Genomic DNA, 19,562 nt, shown 5'->3' on the forward strand with positions numbered 1-19,562 from the left:
ACAACGCAACAGCCCGAGGCAATCTGCAAAGAGAGCATCGCCGTGATCGTATAGAGGTTAGTACTCTGCGTTGTGGCCGCAGCAACCCCGGTTCGACTCCGGGTCACGGCAGCATTTTGAGCCAGCCACTTCCGGGTGGACAGCCTTCTCTGCCACTCTCAGTTCTTATTGACAGAACAACGAAAAGTAATTGTATACAGACATCATACAGACAGCGTGCTCGGCAGGGTCAGTGGCGCAATGGATAACGAGTCTGACTACGGATCAGGAGATTCTAGGTTCGACTCCTGGCTGGCTCGTTTATCTTTGAATGATTCTACCATGTTGAAGACTTAGTGTCTTTATCACAGGATTTCTAAAACGTCAACTTGAGTGAAAGCACCATTCAGGCCGCCCAATCGCTTTCAAATTTGAAGCAACTTGCAGCCTCTGAATTGAGCATCATGCCATTGGTCAGAATCTTGTATAGGTGGTCATGTCTTGGCATTGGGCCTCTCATATACATCACCTTTCCTATATGGTCTAGCGGTCAGGATTCCTAGTTTTCACCCTGGCGGCATGCGTTCCACTCCTGGTATGGTAATGATAGTTTATGGTTTCATGAGGGAAAATAGGGGGCAAAAAGCATTTGGTTGCAACATATAAAGCTTAAGTGAAATGCTACACCCTGCTGAAAGAGACTTTGGCATTCCCCTATCAGAAATGATGAAAGATGGATTGATTGTCAACCCATAATCTCTTAATCCAAGCAATTTAACAGCAGCAAACATGTCCTGTCCTTAAATTACTTTCTCATCCTTTATCCCCGTCTTTAGTCCCTAGCAGTTGAGAAACTGCCTCGATTGTTTACTATCTTGTTAATAAGGGCCCTCTTTGAAGAGCGAAAGAAGCTGTTACTGAGGCTAGAAAAGATGAGTTACAGGGATAGCTGAGAAGCTTTTGCCTTCAAGCTACATGGATTGTTTTGTTTTTTCTGCAAACATGCATGTTTCATCCAATGCATTTGTTGACTGATAGCCCCTTAAGTGCACAATTGGTTTCTAAAGCATAAAAACTCAAATATCATGGAAAACTAGTTGAAATGAACCTGATGATGTTCACCATAATGTGTTTGACACAAATATTTTTTCTAATCCTTTTAAGCCTTTTTGAGTAGTAACTTTGAAAAGATATACGAGAGACATTGGTAGCATGCTTGGAATTGACAGCCATCTTGGATTTCAAGCCTCAGCACCTTAGAATACAATAGTTTCTTGGATTTTGATGCAAGCATACTATCTTATGCAGATTAAGGGCACTGGGTGATTTAGAGTAGATACAAAAAGGTGGCCATCAAAAGTTGTGGTTGCAAATTACTGAGAAAGGCATGCTTGTGTTTCCAACATTACAAATGTAACATTTTAGTGGCGACAACGCAACAGCCCGAGGCAATCTGCAAAGAGAGCATCGCCGTGATCGTATAGAGGTTAGTACTCTGCGTTGTGGCCGCAGCAACCCCGGTTCGACTCCGGGTCACGGCAGCATTTTGAGCCAGCCACTTCCGGGTGGACAGCCTTCTCTGCCACTCTCAGTTCTTATTGACAGAACAACGAAAAGTAATTGTATACAGACATCATACAGACAGCGTGCTCGGCAGGGTCAGTGGCGCAATGGATAACGCGTCTGACTACGGATCAGGAGATTCTAGGTTCGACTCCTGGCTGGCTCGTTTATCTTTTAATGATTCTACCATGTTGAAGACTTAGTGTCTTTATCACAGGATTTCTAAAACGTCAACTTGAGTGAAAGCACCATTCAGGCCGCCCAATCGCTTTCAAATTTGAAGCAACTTGCAGCCTCTGAATTGAGCATCATGCCATTGGTCAGAATCTTGTATAGGTGGTCATGTCTTGGCATTGGGCCTCTCATATACATCACCTTTCCTATATGGTCTAGCGGTCAGGATTCCTAGTTTTCACCCTGGCGGCATGCGTTCCACTCCTGGTATGGTAATGATAGTTTATGGTTTCATGAGGGAAAATAGGGGGCAAAAAGCATTTGGTTGCAACATATAAAGCTTAAGCGAAATGCTACACCCTGCTGAAAGAGACTTTGGCATTCCCCTATCAGAAATGATGAAAGATGTATTGATTGTCAACCCATAATCTCTTAATCCAAGCAATTTAGCAGCAGCAAACATGTCCTGTCCTTAAATTACTTTCTCATCCTTTATCCCCGTCTTTAGTCCCTAGCAGTTGAGAAACTGCCTCGATTGTTTACTATCTTGTTAATAAGGGCCCTCTTTGAAGAGCGAAAGAAGCTGTTACTGAGGCTAGAAAAGATGAGTTACAGGGATAGCTGAGAAGCTTTTGCCTTCAAGCTACATGGATTGTTTTGTTTTTTCTGCAAACATGCATGTTTCATCCAATGCATTTGTTGACTGATAGCCCCTTAAGTGCACAATTGGTTTCTAAAGCATAAAAACTCAAATATCATGGAAAACTAGTTGAAATGAACCTGATGATGTTCACCATAATGTGTTTGACACAAATATTTTTTCTAATCCTTTTAAGCCTTTTTGAGTAGTAACTTTGAAAAGATATACGAGAGACATTGGTAGCATGCTTGGAATTGACAGCCATCTTGGATTTCAAGCCTCAGCACCTTAGAATACAATAGTTTCTTGGATTTTGATGCAAGCATACTATCTTATGCAGATTAAGGGCACTGGGTGATTTAGAGTAGATACAAAAAGGTGGCCATCAAAAGTTGTGGTTGCAAATTACTGAGAAAGGCATGCTTGTGTTTCCAACATTACAAATGTAACATTTTAGTGGCGACAACGCAAGAGCACGAGGCAATCTGCAAAGAGAGCATAGCCGTGATCGTATAGAGGTTAGTACTCTGCGTTGTGGCCGCAGCAACCCCGGTTCGACTCCGGGTCACGGCAGCATTTTGAGCCAGCCACTTCCGGGTGGACAGCCTTCTCTGCCACTCTCAGTTCTTATTGACAGAACAACGAAAAGTAATTGTATACAGACATCATACAGACAGTGTGCTGGGCAGGGCCAGTGGAGCAATGGATAAAGCGTCTGACTACGGATCAGGAGATTCTAGGTTCGACTCCTGGCTGGCTCGTTTATCTTTTAATGATTCTACCATGTTGAAGACTTAGTGTCTTTATCACAGGATTTCTAAAACGTCAACTTGAGTGAAAGCACCATTCAGGCCGCCCAATCGCTTTCAAATTTGAAGCAACTTGCAGCCTCTGAATTGAGCATCATGCCATTGGTCAGAATCTTGTATAGGTGGTCATGTCTTGGCATTGGGCCTCTCATATACATCACCTTTCCTATATGGTCTAGCGGTCAGGATTCCTAGTTTTCACCCTGGCGGCATGCGTTCCACTCCTGGTATGGTAATGATAGTTTATGGTTTCATGAGGGAAAATAGGGGGCAAAAAGCATTTGGTTGCAACATATAAAGCTTAAGTGAAATGCTACACCCTGCTGAAAGAGACTTTGGCATTCCCCTATCAGAAATGATGAAAGATGGATTGATTGTCAACCCATAATCTCTTAATCCAAGCAATTTAGCAGCAGCAAACATGTCCTGTCCTTAAATTACTTTCTCATCCTTTATCCCCGTCTTTAGTCCCTAGCAGTTGAGAAACTGCCTCGATTGTTTACTATCTTGTTAATAAGGGCCCTCTTTGAAGAGCGAAAGAAGCTGTTACTGAGGCTAGAAAAGATGAGTTACAGGGATAGCTGAGAAGCTTTTGCCTTCAAGCTACATGGATTGTTTTGTTTTTTCTGCAAACATGCATGTTTCATCCAATGCATTTGTTGACTGATAGCCCCTTAAGTGCACAATTGGTTTCTAAAGCATAAAAACTCAAATATCATGGAAAACTAGTTGAAATGAACCTGATGATGTTCACCATAATGTGTTTGACACAAATATTTTTTCTAATCCTTTTAAGCCTTTTTGAGTAGTAACTTTGAAAAGATATACGAGAGACATTGGTAGCATGCTTGGAATTGACAGCCATCTTGGATTTCAAGCCTCAGCACCTTAGAATACAATAGTTTCTTGGATTTTGATGCAAGCATACTATCTTATGCAGATTAAGGGCACTGGGTGATTTAGAGTAGATACAAAAAGGTGGCCATCAAAAGTTGTGGTTGCAAATTACTGAGAAAGGCATGCTTGTGTTTCCAACATTACAAATGTAACATTTTAGTGGCGACAACGCAACAGCCCGAGGCAATCTGCAAAGAGAGCATCGCCGTGATCGTATAGAGGTTAGTACTCTGCGTTGTGGCCGCAGCAACCCCGGTTCGACTCCGGGTCACGGCAGCATTTTGAGCCAGCCACTTCCGGGTGGACAGCCTTCTCTGCCACTCTCAGTTCTTATTGACAGAACAACGAAAAGTAATTGTATACAGACATCATACAGACAGCGTGCTCGGCAGGGTCAGTGGCGCAATGGATAACGAGTCTGACTACGGATCAGGAGATTCTAGGTTCGACTCCTGGCTGGCTCGTTTATCTTTGAATGATTCTACCATGTTGAAGACTTAGTGTCTTTATCACAGGATTTCTAAAACGTCAACTTGAGTGAAAGCACCATTCAGGCCGCCCAATCGCTTTCAAATTTGAAGCAACTTGCAGCCTCTGAATTGAGCATCATGCCATTGGTCAGAATCTTGTATAGGTGGTCATGTCTTGGCATTGGGCCTCTCATATACATCACCTTTCCTATATGGTCTAGCGGTCAGGATTCCTAGTTTTCACCCTGGCGGCATGCGTTCCACTCCTGGTATGGTAATGATAGTTTATGGTTTCATGAGGGAAAATAGGGGGCAAAAAGCATTTGGTTGCAACATATAAAGCTTAAGTGAAATGCTACACCCTGCTGAAAGAGACTTTGGCATTCCCCTATCAGAAATGATGAAAGATGGATTGATTGTCAACCCATAATCTCTTAATCCAAGCAATTTAACAGCAGCAAACATGTCCTGTCCTTAAATTACTTTCTCATCCTTTATCCCCGTCTTTAGTCCCTAGCAGTTGAGAAACTGCCTCGATTGTTTACTATCTTGTTAATAAGGGCCCTCTTTGAAGAGCGAAAGAAGCTGTTACTGAGGCTAGAAAAGATGAGTTACAGGGATAGCTGAGAAGCTTTTGCCTTCAAGCTACATGGATTGTTTTGTTTTTTCTGCAAACATGCATGTTTCATCCAATGCATTTGTTGACTGATAGCCCCTTAAGTGCACAATTGGTTTCTAAAGCATAAAAACTCAAATATCATGGAAAACTAGTTGAAATGAACCTGATGATGTTCACCATAATGTGTTTGACACAAATATTTTTTCTAATCCTTTTAAGCCTTTTTGAGTAGTAACTTTGAAAAGATATACGAGAGACATTGGTAGCATGCTTGGAATTGACAGCCATCTTGGATTTCAAGCCTCAGCACCTTAGAATACAATAGTTTCTTGGATTTTGATGCAAGCATACTATCTTATGCAGATTAAGGGCACTGGGTGATTTAGAGTAGATACAAAAAGGTGGCCATCAAAAGTTGTGGTTGCAAATTACTGAGAAAGGCATGCTTGTGTTTCCAACATTACAAATGTAACATTTTAGTGGCGACAACGCAAGAGCACGAGGCAATCTGCAAAGAGAGCATAGCCGTGATCGTATAGAGGTTAGTACTCTGCGTTGTGGCCGCAGCAACCCCGGTTCGACTCCGGGTCACGGCAGCATTTTGAGCCAGCCACTTCCGGGTGGACAGCCTTCTCTGCCACTCTCAGTTCTTATTGACAGAACAACGAAAAGTAATTGTATACAGACATCATACAGACAGTGTGCTGGGCAGGGCCAGTGGAGCAATGGATAAAGCGTCTGACTACGGATCAGGAGATTCTAGGTTCGACTCCTGGCTGGCTCGTTTATCTTTTAATGATTCTACCATGTTGAAGACTTAGTGTCTTTATCACAGGATTTCTAAAACGTCAACTTGAGTGAAAGCACCATTCAGGCCGCCCAATCGCTTTCAAATTTGAAGCAACTTGCAGCCTCTGAATTGAGCATCATGCCATTGGTCAGAATCTTGTATAGGTGGTCATGTCTTGGCATTGGGCCTCTCATATACATCACCTTTCCTATATGGTCTAGCGGTCAGGATTCCTAGTTTTCACCCTGGCGGCATGCGTTCCACTCCTGGTATGGTAATGATAGTTTATGGTTTCATGAGGGAAAATAGGGGGCAAAAAGCATTTGGTTGCAACATATAAAGCTTAAGTGAAATGCTACACCCTGCTGAAAGAGACTTTGGCATTCCCCTATCAGAAATGATGAAAGATGGATTGATTGTCAACCCATAATCTCTTAATCCAAGCAATTTAGCAGCAGCAAACATGTCCTGTCCTTAAATTACTTTCTCATCCTTTATCCCCGTCTTTAGTCCCTAGCAGTTGAGAAACTGCCTCGATTGTTTACTATCTTGTTAATAAGGGCCCTCTTTGAAGAGCGAAAGAAGCTGTTACTGAGGCTAGAAAAGATGAGTTACAGGGATAGCTGAGAAGCTTTTGCCTTCAAGCTACATGGATTGTTTTGTTTTTTCTGCAAACATGCATGTTTCATCCAATGCATTTGTTGACTGATAGCCCCTTAAGTGCACAATTGGTTTCTAAAGCATAAAAACTCAAATATCATGGAAAACTAGTTGAAATGAACCTGATGATGTTCACCATAATGTGTTTGACACAAATATTTTTTCTAATCCTTTTAAGCCTTTTTGAGTAGTAACTTTGAAAAGATATACGAGAGACATTGGTAGCATGCTTGGAATTGACAGCCATCTTGGATTTCAAGCCTCAGCACCTTAGAATACAATAGTTTCTTGGATTTTGATGCAAGCATACTATCTTATGCAGATTAAGGGCACTGGGTGATTTAGAGTAGATACAAAAAGGTGGCCATCAAAAGTTGTGGTTGCAAATTACTGAGAAAGGCATGCTTGTGTTTCCAACATTACAAATGTAACATTTTAGTGGCGACAACGCAACAGCCCGAGGCAATCTGCAAAGAGAGCATCGCCGTGATCGTATAGAGGTTAGTACTCTGCGTTGTGGCCGCAGCAACCCCGGGTCACGGCAGCATTTTGAGCCAGCCACTTCCGGGTGGACAGCCTTCTCTGCCACTCTCAGTTCTTATTGACAGAACAACGAAAAGTAATTGTATACAGACATCATACAGACAGCGTGCTCGGCAGGGCCATTGGAGCAATGGGTAACGCGTCTGACTACGGGGCGGGAGATTCTAGGTTCGACTCCTGGCTGGCTCGTTTATCTTTTAATGATTCTACCATGTTGAAGACTTAGTGTCTTTATCACAGGATTTCTAAAACGTCAACTTGAGTGAAAGCACCATTCAGGCCGCCCAATCGCTTTCAAATTTGAAGCAACTTGCAGCCTCTGAATTGAGCATCATGCCATTGGTCAGAATCTTGTATAGGTGGTCATGTCTTGGCATTGGGCCTCTCATATACATCACCTTTCCTATATGGTCTAGCGGTCAGGATTCCTAGTTTTCACCCTGGCGGCATGCGTTCCACTCCTGGTATGGTAATGATAGTTTATGGTTTCATGAGGGAAAATAGGGGGCAAAAAGCATTTGGTTGCAACATATAAAGCTTAAGTGAAATGCTACACCCTGCTGAAAGAGACTTTGGCATTCCCCTATCAGAAATGATGAAAGATGGATTGATTGTCAACCCATAATCTCTTAATCCAAGCAATTTAGCAGCAGCAAACATGTCCTGTCCTTAAATTACTTTCTCATCCTTTATCCCCGTCTTTAGTCCCTAGCAGTTGAGAAACTGCCTCGATTGTTTACTATCTTGTTAATAAGGGCCCTCTTTGAAGAGCGAAAGAAGCTGTTACTGAGGCTAGAAAAGATGAGTTACAGGGATAGCTGAGAAGCTTTTGCCTTCAAGCTACATGGATTGTTTTGTTTTTTCTGCAAACATGCATGTTTCATCCAATGCATTTGTTGACTGATAGCCCCTTAAGTGCACAATTGGTTTCTAAAGCATAAAAACTCAAATATCATGGAAAACTAGTTGAAATGAACCTGATGATGTTCACCATAATGTGTTTGACACAAATATTTTTTCTAATCCTTTTAAGCCTTTTTGAGTAGTAACTTTGAAAAGATATACGAGAGACATTGGTAGCATGCTTGGAATTGACAGCCATCTTGGATTTCAAGCCTCAGCACCTTAGAATACAATAGTTTCTTGGATTTTGATGCAAGCATACTATCTTATGCAGATTAAGGGCACTGGGTGATTTAGAGTAGATACAAAAAGGTGGCCATCAAAAGTTGTGGTTGCAAATTACTGAGAAAGGCATGCTTGTGTTTCCAACATTACAAATGTAACATTTTAGTGGCGACAACGCAACAGCCCGAGGCAATCTGCAAAGAGAGCATCGCCGTGATCGTATAGAGGTTAGTACTCTGCGTTGTGGCCGCAGCAATCCCGGTTCGACTCCGGGTCACGGCAGCATTTTGAGCCAGCCACTTCCGGGTGGACAGCCTTCTCTGCCACTCTCAGTTCTTATTGACAGAACAACGAAAAGTAATTGTATACAGACATCATACAGACAGCGTGCTCGGCAGGGTCAGTGGCGCAATGGATAACGCGTCTGACTACGGATCAGGAGATTCTAGGTTCGACTCCTGGCTGGCTCGTTTATCTTTTAATGATTCTACCATGTTGAAGACTTAGTGTCTTTATCACAGGATTTCTAAAACGTCAACTTGAGTGAAAGCACCATTCAGGCCGCCCAATCGCTTTCAAATTTGAAGCAACTTGCAGCCTCTGAATTGAGCATCATGCCATTGGTCAGAATCTTGTATAGGTGGTCATGTCTTGGCATTGGGCCTCTCATATACATCACCTTTCCTATATGGTCTAGCGGTCAGGATTCCTAGTTTTCACCCTGGCGGCATGCGTTCCACTCCTGGTATGGTAATGATAGTTTATGGTTTCATGAGGGAAAATAGGGGGTAAAAAGCATTTGGTTGCAACATATAAAGCTTAAGTGAAATGCTACACCCTGCTGAAAGAGACTTTGGCATTCCCCTATCAGAAATGATGAAAGATGGATTGATTGTCAACCCATAATCTCTTAATCCAAGCAATTTAACAGCAGCAAACATGTCCTGTCCTTAAATTACTTTCTCATCCTTTATCCCCGTCTTTAGTCCCTAGCAGTTGAGAAACTGCCTCGATTGTTTACTATCTTGTTAATAAGGGCCCTCTTTGAAGAGCGAAAGAAGCTGTTACTGAGGCTAGAAAAGATGAGTTACAGGGATAGCTGAGAAGCTTTTGCCTTCAAGCTACATGGATTGTTTTGTTTTTTCTGCAAACATGCATGTTTCATCCAATGCATTTGTTGACTGATAGCCCCTTAAGTGCACAATTGGTTTCTAAAGCATAAAAACTCAAATATCATGGAAAACTAGTTGAAATGAACCTGATGATGTTCACCATAATGTGTTTGACACAAATATTTTTTCTAATCCTTTTAAGCCTTTTTGAGTAGTAACTTTGAAAAGATATACGAGAGACATTGGTAGCATGCTTGGAATTGACAGCCATCTTGGATTTCAAGCCTCAGCACCTTAGAATACAATAGTTTCTTGGATTTTGATGCAAGCATACTATCTTATGCAGATTAAGGGCACTGGGTGATTTAGAGTAGATACAAAAAGGTGGCCATCAAAAGTTGTGGTTGCAAATTACTGAGAAAGGCATGCTTGTGTTTCCAACATTACAAATGTAACATTTTAGTGGCGACAACGCAACAGCCCGTGGCAATCTGCAAAGAGAGCATTGCCGTGATCGTATAGAGGTTAGTACTCTGCGTTGTGGCCGCAGCAACCCCGGTTCGACTCCGGGTCACGGCAGCATTTTGAGCCAGCCACTTCCGGGTGGACAGCCTTCTCTGCCACTCTCAGTTCTTATTGACAGAACAACGAAAAGTAATTGTATACAGACATCATACAGACAGCGTGCTCGGCAGGGTCAGTGGCGCAATGGATAACGCGTCTGACTACGGATCAGGAGATTCTAGGTTCGACTCCTGGCTGGCTCGTTTATCTTTTAATGATTCTACCATGTTGAAGACTTAGTGTCTTTATCACAGGATTTCTAAAACGTCAACTTGAGTGAAAGCACCATTCAGGCCGCCCAATCGCTTTCAAATTTGAAGCAACTTGCAGCCTCTGAATTGAGCATCATGCCATTGGTCAGAATCTTGTATAGGTGGTCATGTCTTGGCATTGGGCCTCTCATATACATCACCTTTCCTATATGGTCTAGCGGTCAGGATTCCTAGTTTTCACCCTGGCGGCATGCGTTCCACTCCTGGTATGGTAATGATAGTTTATGGTTTCATGAGGGAAAATAGGGGGCAAAAAGCATTTGGTTGCAACATATAAAGCTTAAGTGAAATGCTACACCCTGCTGAAAGAGACTTTGGCATTCCCCTATCAGAAATGATGAAAGATGGATTGATTGTCAACCCATAATCTCTTAATCCAAGCAATTTAACAGCAGCAAACATGTCCTGTCCTTAAATTACTTTCTCATCCTTTATCCCCGTCTTTAGTCCCTAGCAGTTGAGAAACTGCCTCGATTGTTTACTATCTTGTTAATAAGGGCCCTCTTTGAAGAGCGAAAGAAGCTGTTACTGAGGCTAGAAAAGATGAGTTACAGGGATAGCTGAGAAGCTTTTGCCTTCAAGCTACATGGATTGTTTTGTTTTTTCTGCAAACATGCATGTTTCATCCAATGCATTTGTTGACTGATAGCCCCTTAAGTGCACAATTGGTTTCTAAAGCATAAAAACTCAAATATCATGGAAAACTAGTTGAAATGAACCTGATGATGTTCACCATAATGTGTTTGACACAAATATTTTTTCTAATCCTTTTAAGCCTTTTTGAGTAGTAACTTTGAAAAGATATACGAGAGACATTGGTAGCATGCTTGGAATTGACAGCCATCTTGGATTTCAAGCCTCAGCACCTTAGAATACAATAGTTTCTTGGATTTTGATGCAAGCATACTATCTTATGCAGATTAAGGGCACTGGGTGATTTAGAGTAGATACAAAAAGGTGGCCATCAAAAGTTGTGGTTGCAAATTACTGAGAAAGGCATGCTTGTGTTTCCAACATTACAAATGTAACATTTTAGTGGCGACAACGCAACAGCCCGAGGCAATCTGCAAAGAGAGCATCGCCGTGATCGTATAGAGGTTAGTACTCTGCGTTGTGGCCGCAGCAACCCCGGGTCACGGCAGCATTTTGAGCCAGCCACTTCCGGGTGGACAGCCTTCTCTGCCACTCTCAGTTCTTATTGACAGAACAACGAAAAGTAATTGTATACAGACATCATACAGACAGCGTGCTCGGCAGGGCCATTGGAGCAATGGGTAACGCGTCTGACTACGGGGCGGGAGATTCTAGGTTCGACTCCTGGCTGGCTCGTTTATCTTTTAATGATTCTACCATGTTGAAGACTTAGTGTCTTTATCACAGGATTTCTAAAACGTCAACTTGAGTGAAAGCACCATTCAGGCCGCCCAATCGCTTTCAAATTTGAAGCAACTTGCAGCCTCTGAATTGAGCATCATGCCATTGGTCAGAATCTTGTATAGGTGGTCATGTCTTGGCATTGGGCCTCTCATATACATCACCTTTCCTATATGGTCTAGCGGTCAGGATTCCTAGTTTTCACCCTGGCGGCATGCGTTCCACTCCTGGTATGGTAATGATAGTTTATGGTTTCATGAGGGAAAATAGGGGGCAAAAAGCATTTGGTTGCAACATATAAAGCTTAAGTGAAATGCTACACCCTGCTGAAAGAGACTTTGGCATTCCCCTATCAGAAATGATGAAAGATGGATTGATTGTCAACCCATAATCTCTTAATCCAAGCAATTTAGCAGCAGCAAACATGTCCTGTCCTTAAATTACTTTCTCATCCTTTATCCCCGTCTTTAGTCCCTAGCAGTTGAGAAACTGCCTCGATTGTTTACTATCTTGTTAATAAGGGCCCTCTTTGAAGAGCGAAAGAAGCTGTTACTGAGGCTAGAAAAGATGAGTTACAGGGATAGCTGAGAAGCTTTTGCCTTCAAGCTACATGGATTGTTTTGTTTTTTCTGCAAACATGCATGTTTCATCCAATGCATTTGTTGACTGATAGCCCCTTAAGTGCACAATTGGTTTCTAAAGCATAAAAACTCAAATATCATGGAAAACTAGTTGAAATGAACCTGATGATGTTCACCATAATGTGTTTGACACAAATATTTTTTCTAATCCTTTTAAGCCTTTTTGAGTAGTAACTTTGAAAAGATATACGAGAGACATTGGTAGCATGCTTGGAATTGACAGCCATCTTGGATTTCAAGCCTCAGCACCTTAGAATACAATAGTTTCTTGGATTTTGATGCAAGCATACTATCTTATGCAGATTAAGGGCACTGGGTGATTTAGAGTAGATACAAAAAGGTGGCCATCAAAAGTTGTGGTTGCAAATTACTGAGAAAGGCATGCTTGTGTTTCCAACATTACAAATGTAACATTTTAGTGGCGACAACGCAAGAGCACGAGGCAATCTGCAAAGAGAGCATAGCCGTGATCGTATATAGGTTAGTACTCTGCGTTGTGGCCGCAGCGACTCCGGGTCACGGCAGCATTTTGAGCCAGCCACTTCCGGGTGGACAGCCTTCTCTGCCACTCTCAGTTCTTATTGACAGAACAACGAAAAGTAATTGTATACAGACATCATACAGACAGCGTGCTCGGCAGGGCCAGTGGTGCAATGGATAAAGCGTCTGACTACGGATCAGGAGATTCTAGGTTCGACTCCTGGCTGGCTCGTTTATCTTTTAATGATTCTACCATGTTGAAGACTTAGTGTCTTTATCACAGGATTTCTAAAACGTCAACTTGAGTGAAAGCACCATTCAGGCCGCCCAATCGCTTTCAAATTTGAAGCAACTTGCAGCCTCTGAATTGAGCATCATGCCATTGGTCAGAATCTTGTATAGGTGGTCATGTCTTGGCATTGGGCCTCTCATATACATCACCTTTCCTATATGGTCTAGCGGTCAGGATTCCTAGTTTTCACCCTGGCGGCATGCGTTCCACTCCTGGTATGGTAATGATAGTTTATGGTTTCATGAGGGAAAATAGGGGGCAAAAAGCATTTGGTTGCAACATATAAAGCTTAAGTGAAATGCTACACCCTGCTGAAAGAGACTTTGGCATTCCCCTATCAGAAATGATGAAAGATGGATTGATTGTCAACCCATAATCTCTTAATCCAAGCAATTTAACAGCAGCAAACATGTCCTGTCCTTAAATTACTTTCTCATCCTTTATCCCCGTCTTTAGTCCCTAGCAGTTGAGAAACTGCCTCGATTGTTTACTATCTTGTTAATAAGGGCCCTCTTTGAAGAGCGAAAGAAGCTGTTACTGAGGCTAGAAAAGATGAGTTACAGGGATAGCTGAGAAGCTTTTGCCTTCAAGCTACATGGATTGTTTTGTTTTTTCTGCAAACATGCATGTTTCATCCAATGCATTTGTTGACTGATAGCCCCTTAAGTGCACAATTGGTTTCTAAAGCATAAAAACTCAAATATCATGGAAAACTAGTTGAAATGAACCTGATGATGTTCACCATAATGTGTTTGACACAAATATTTTTTCTAATCCTTTTAAGCCTTTTTGAGTAGTAACTTTGAAAAGATATACGAGAGACATTGGTAGCATGCTTGGAATTGACAGCCATCTTGGATTTCAAGCCTCAGCACCTTAGAATACAATAGTTTCTTGGATTTTGATGCAAGCATACTATCTTATGCAGATTAAGGGCACTGGGTGATTTAGAGTAGATACAAAAAGGTGGCCATCAAAAGTTGTGGTTGCAAATTACTGAGAAAGGCATGCTTGTGTTTCCAACATTACAAATGTAACATTTTAGTGGCAACAACGCAAGAGCACGAGGCAATCTACAAAGAGAGCATAGCCGTGATCGTATAGAGGTTAGTACTCTGCGTTGTGGCCGCAGCAACCCCGGTTCGACTCCGGGTCACGGCAGCATTTTGAGCCAGCCACTTCCGGGTGGACAGCCTTCTCTGCCACTCTCAGTTCTTATTGACAGAACAACGAAAAGTAATTGTATACAGACATCATACAGACAGCGTGCTCGGCAGGGCCAGTGGCGCAATGGATAACGCGTCTGACTACGGATCAGGAGATTCTAGGTTCGACTCCTGGCTGGCTCGTTTATCTTTTAATGATTCTACCATGTTGAAGACTTAGTGTCTTTATCACAGGATTTCTAAAACGTCAACTTGAGTGAAAGCACCATTCAGGCCGCCCAATCGCTTTCAAATTTGAAGCAACTTGCAGCCTCTGAATTGAGCATCATGCCATTGGTCAGAATCTTGTATAGGTGGTCATGTCTTGGCATTGGGCCTCTCATATACATCACCTTTCCTATATGGTCTAGCGGTCAGGATTCCTAGTTTTCACCCTGGCGGCATGCGTTCCACTCCTGGTATGGTAATGATAGTTTATGGTTTCATGAGGGAAAATAGGGGGCAAAAAGCATTTGGTTGCAACATATAAAGCTTAAGTGAAATGCTACACCCTGCTGAAAGAGACTTTGGCATTCCCCTATCAGAAATGATGAAAGATGGATTGATTGTCAACCCATAATCTCTTAATCCAAGCAATTTAGCAGCAGCAAACATGTCCTGTCCTTAAATTACTTTCTCATCCTTTATCCCCGTCTTTAGTCCCTAGCAGTTGAGAAACTGCCTCGATTGTTTACTATCTTGTTAATAAGGGCCCTCTTTGAAGAGCGAAAGAAGCTGTTACTGAGGCTAGAAAAGATGAGTTACAGGGATAGCTGAGAAGCTTTTGCCTTCAAGCTACATGGATTGTTTTGTTTTTTCTGCAAACATGCATGTTTCATCCAATGCATTTGTTGACTGATAGCCCCTTAAGTGCACAATTGGTTTCTAAAGCATAAAAACTCAAATATCATGGAAAACTAGTTGAAATGAACCTGATGATGTTCACCATAATGTGTTTGACACAAATATTTTTTCTAATCCTTTTAAGCCTTTTTGAGTAGTAACTTTGAAAAGATATACGAGAGACATTGGTAGCATGCTTGGAATTGACAGCCATCTTGGATTTCAAGCCTCAGCACCTTAGAATACAATAGTTTCTTGGATTTTGATGCAAGCATACTATCTTATGCAGATTAAGGGCACTGGGTGATTTAGAGTAGATACAAAAAGGTGGCCATCAAAAGTTGTGGTTGCAAATTACTGAGAAAGGCATGCTTGTGTTTCCAACATTACAAATGTAACATTTTAGTGGCGACAACGCAAGAGCACGAGGCAATCTGCAAAGAGAGCATAGCCGTGATCGTATATAGGTTAGTACTCTGCGTTGTGGCCGCAGCGACTCCGGGTCACGGCAGCATTTTGAGCCAGCCACTTCCGGGTGGACAGCCTTCTCTGCCACTCTCAGTTCTTATTGACAGAACAACGAAAAGTAATTGTATACAGACATCATACAGACAGCGTGCTCGGCAGGGCCAGTGGTGCAATGGATAAAGCGTCTGACTACGGATCAGGAGATTCTAGGTTCGACTCCTGGCTGGCTCGTTTATCTTTTAATGATTCTACCATGTTGAAGACTTAGTGTCTTTATCACAGGATTTCTAAAACGTCAACTTGAGTGAAAGCACCATTCAGGCCGCCCAATCGCTTTCAAATTTGAAGCAACTTGCAGCCTCTGAATTGAGCATCATGCCATTGGTCAGAATCTTGTATAGGTGGTCATGTCTTGGCATTGGGCCTCTCATATACATCACCTTTCCTATATGGTCTAGCGGTCAGGATTCCTAGTTTTCACCCTGGCGGCATGCGTTCCACTCCTGGTATGGTAATGATAGTTTATGGTTTCATGAGGGAAAATAGGGTGCAAAAAGCATTTGGTTGCAACATATAAAGCTTAAGTGAAATGCTACACCCTGCTGAAAGAGACTTTGGCATTCCCCTATCAGAAATGATGAAAGATGGATTGATTGTCAACCCATAATCTCTTAATCCAAGCAATTTAGCAGCAGCAAACATGTCCTGTCCTTAAATTACTTTCTCATCCTTTATCCCCGTCTTTAGTCCCTAGCAGTTGAGAAACTGCCTCGATTGTTTACTATCTTGTTAATAAGGGCCCTCTTTGAAGAGCGAAAGAAGCTGTTACTGAGGCTAGAAAAGATGAGTTACAGGGATAGCTGAGAAGCTTTTGCCTTCAAGCTACATGGATTGTTTTGTTTTTTCTGCAAACATGCATGTTTCATCCAATGCATTTGTTGACTGATAGCCCCTTAAGTGCACAATTGGTTTCTAAAGCATAAAAACTCAAATATCATGGAAAACTAGTTGAAATGAACCTGATGATGTTCACCATAATGTGTTTGACACAAATATTTTTTCTAATCCTTTTAAGCCTTTTTGAGTAGTAACTTTGAAAAGATATACGAGAGACATTGGTAGCATGCTTGGAATTGACAGCCATCTTGGATTTCAAGCCTCAGCACCTTAGAATACAATAGTTTCTTGGATTTTGATGCAAGCATACTATCTTATGCAGATTAAGGGCACTGGGTGATTTAGAGTAGATACAAAAAGGTGGCCATCAAAAGTTGTGGTTGCAAATTACTGAGAAAGGCATGCTTGTGTTTCCAACATTACAAATGTAACATTTTAGTGGCGACAACGCAACAGCCCAAGGCAATCTGCAAAGAGAGCATCGCCGTGATCGTATAGAGGTTAGTACTCTGCGTTGTGGCCGCAGCAACCCCGGTTCGACTCCGGGTCACGGCAGCATTTTGAGCCAGCCACTTCCGGGTGGACAGCCTTCTCTGCCACTCTCAGTTCTTATTGACAGAACAACGAAAAGTAATTGTATACAGACATCATACAGACAGCGTGCTCGGCAGGGCCAGTGGCGCAATGGATAACGTGTCTGACTACGGATCAGGAGATTCTAGGTTCGACTCCTGGCTGGCTCGTTTATCTTTGAATGATTCTACCATGTTGAAGACTTAGTGTCTTTATCACAGGATTTCTAAAACGTCAACTTGAGTGAAAGCACCATTCAGGCCGCCCAATCGCTTTCAAATTTGAAGCAACTTGCAGCCTCTGAATTGAGCATCATGCCATTGGTCAGAATCTTGTATAGGTGGTCATGTCTTGGCATTGGGCCTCTCATATACATCACCTTTCCTATATGGTCTAGCGGTCAGGATTCCTAGTTTTCACCCTGGCGGCATGCGTTCCACTCCTGGTATGGTAATGATAGTTTATGGTTTCATGAGGGAAAATAGGGGGCAAAAAGCATTTGGTTGCAACATATAAAGCTTAAGTGAAATGCTACACCCTGCTGAAAGAGACTTTGGCATTCCCCTATCAGAAATGATGAAAGATGGATTGATTGTCAACCCATAATCTCTTAATCCAAGCAATTTAGCAGCAGCAAACATGTCCTGTCCTTAAATTACTTTCTCATCCTTTATCCCCGTCTTTAGTCCCTAGCAGTTGAGAAACTGCCTCGATTGTTTACTATCTTGTTAATAAGGGCCCTCTTTGAAGAGCGAAAGAAGCTGTTACTGAGGCTAGAAAAGATGAGTTACAGGGATAGCTGAGAAGCTTTTGCCTTCAAGCTACATGGATTGTTTTGTTTTTTCTGCAAACATGCATGTTTCATCCAATGCATTTGTTGACTGATAGCCCCTTAAGTGCACAATTGGTTTCTAAAGCATAAAAACTCAAATATCATGGAAAACTAGTTGAAATGAACCTGATGATGTTCACCATAATGTGTTTGACACAAATATTTTTTCTAATCCTTTTAAGCCTTTTTGAGTAGTAACTTTGAAAAGATATACGAGAGACATTGGTAGCATGCTTGGAATTGACAGCCATCTTGGATTTCAAGCCTCAGCACCTTAGAATACAATAGTTTCTTGGATTTTGATGCAAGCATACTATCTTATGCAGATTAAGGGCACTGGGTGATTTAGAGTAGATACAAAAAGGTGGCCATCAAAAGTTGTGGTTGCAAATTACTGAGAAAGGCATACTTGTGTTTCCAACATTACAAATGTAACATTTTAGTGGCGACAACGCAAGAGCACGAGGCAATCTGCAAAGAGAGCATAGCCGTGATCGTATAGAGGTTAGTACTCTGCGTTGTGGCCGCAGCAACCCCGGTTCGACTCCGGGTCACGGCAGCATTTTGAGCCAGCCACTTCCGGGTGGACAGCCTTCTCTGCCACTCTCAGTTCTTATTGACAGAACAACGAAAAGTAATTGTATACAGACATCATACAGACAGCGTGCTGGGCAGGGCCAGTGGCGCAATGGATAAAGCGTCTGACTACGGATCAGGAGATTCTAGGTTCGACTCCTGGCTGGCTCTTTTATCTTTTAATGATTCTACCATGTTGAAGACTTAGTGTCTTTATCACAGGATTTCTAAAACGTCAACTTGAGTGAAAGCACCATTCAGGCCGCCCAATCGCTTTCAAATTTGAAGCAACTTGCAGCCTCTGAATTGAGCATCATGCCATTGGTCAGAATCTTGTATAGGTGGTCATGTCTTGGCATTGGGCCTCTCATATACATCACCTTTCCTATATGGTCTAGCGGTCAGGATTCCTAGTTTTCACCCTGGCGGCATGCGTTCCACTCCTGGTATGGTAATGATAGTTTATGGTTTCATGAGGGAAAATAGGGGGCAAAAAGCATTTGGTTGCAACATATAAAGCTTAAGTGAAATGCTACACCCTGCTGAAAGAGACTTTGGCATTCCCCTATCAGAAATGATGAAAGATGGATTGATTGTCAACCCATAATCTCTTAATCCAAGCAATTTAACAGCAGCAAACATGTCCTGTCCTTAAATTACTTTCTCATCCTTTATCCCCGTCTTTAGTCCCTAGCAGTTGAGAAACTGCCTCGATTGTTTACTATCTTGTTAATAAGGGCCCTCTTTGAAGAGCGAAAGAAGCTGTTACTGAGGCTAGAAAAGATGAGTTACAGGGATAGCTGAGAAGCTTTTGCCTTCAAGCTACATGGATTGTTTTGTTTTTTCTGCAAACATGCATGTTTCATCCAATGCATTTGTTGACTGATAGCCCCTTAAGTGCACAATTGGTTTCTAAAGCATAAAAACTCAAATATCATGGAAAACTAGTTGAAATGAACCTGATGATGTTCACCATAATGTGTTTGACACAAATATTTTTTCTAATCCTTTTAAGCCTTTTTGAGTAGTAACTTTGAAAAGATATACGAGAGACATTGGTAGCATGCTTGGAATTGACAGCCATCTTGGATTTCAAGCCTCAGCACCTTAGAATACAATAGTTTCTTGGATTTTGATGCAAGCATACTATCTTATGCAGAT

General features: G+C 42.1%; 5 non-coding genes across 5 annotated transcripts; all 5 read left to right on the plus strand.

Annotated features, from left to right (window-relative positions):
• The first annotated feature begins 1,635 nt into the window (after positions 1 to 1,635).
• On the plus strand, positions 1,636 to 1,708 carry trnar-acg (transfer RNA arginine (anticodon ACG)). Its single transcript has one exon. It is a non-coding gene; the product is annotated as a tRNA-Arg (tRNA).
• Positions 1,709 to 8,669: 6,961 nt separating this feature from the next.
• trnar-acg (transfer RNA arginine (anticodon ACG)) lies at positions 8,670 to 8,742 on the plus strand. The gene has a single exon. It is a non-coding gene; the product is annotated as a tRNA-Arg (tRNA).
• A 1,336-nt stretch (positions 8,743 to 10,078) lies between these two features.
• On the plus strand, positions 10,079 to 10,151 carry trnar-acg (transfer RNA arginine (anticodon ACG)). Its single transcript has one exon. It is a non-coding gene; the product is annotated as a tRNA-Arg (tRNA).
• A 4,132-nt stretch (positions 10,152 to 14,283) lies between these two features.
• Positions 14,284 to 14,356, plus strand: trnar-acg (transfer RNA arginine (anticodon ACG)). Its single transcript has one exon. It is a non-coding gene; the product is annotated as a tRNA-Arg (tRNA).
• Positions 14,357 to 17,090: 2,734 nt separating this feature from the next.
• trnar-acg (transfer RNA arginine (anticodon ACG)) lies at positions 17,091 to 17,163 on the plus strand. The gene has a single exon. It is a non-coding gene; the product is annotated as a tRNA-Arg (tRNA).
• The last annotated feature ends 2,399 nt before the right edge of the window (positions 17,164 to 19,562 follow it).

Source organism: Electrophorus electricus, chromosome 26 (genome assembly GCF_041902795.1).
Source record: "Electrophorus electricus isolate QZ-2024a chromosome 26, ASM4190279v1, whole genome shotgun sequence".
Lineage (NCBI taxonomy): Eukaryota > Metazoa > Chordata > Actinopteri > Gymnotiformes > Gymnotidae > Electrophorus > Electrophorus electricus.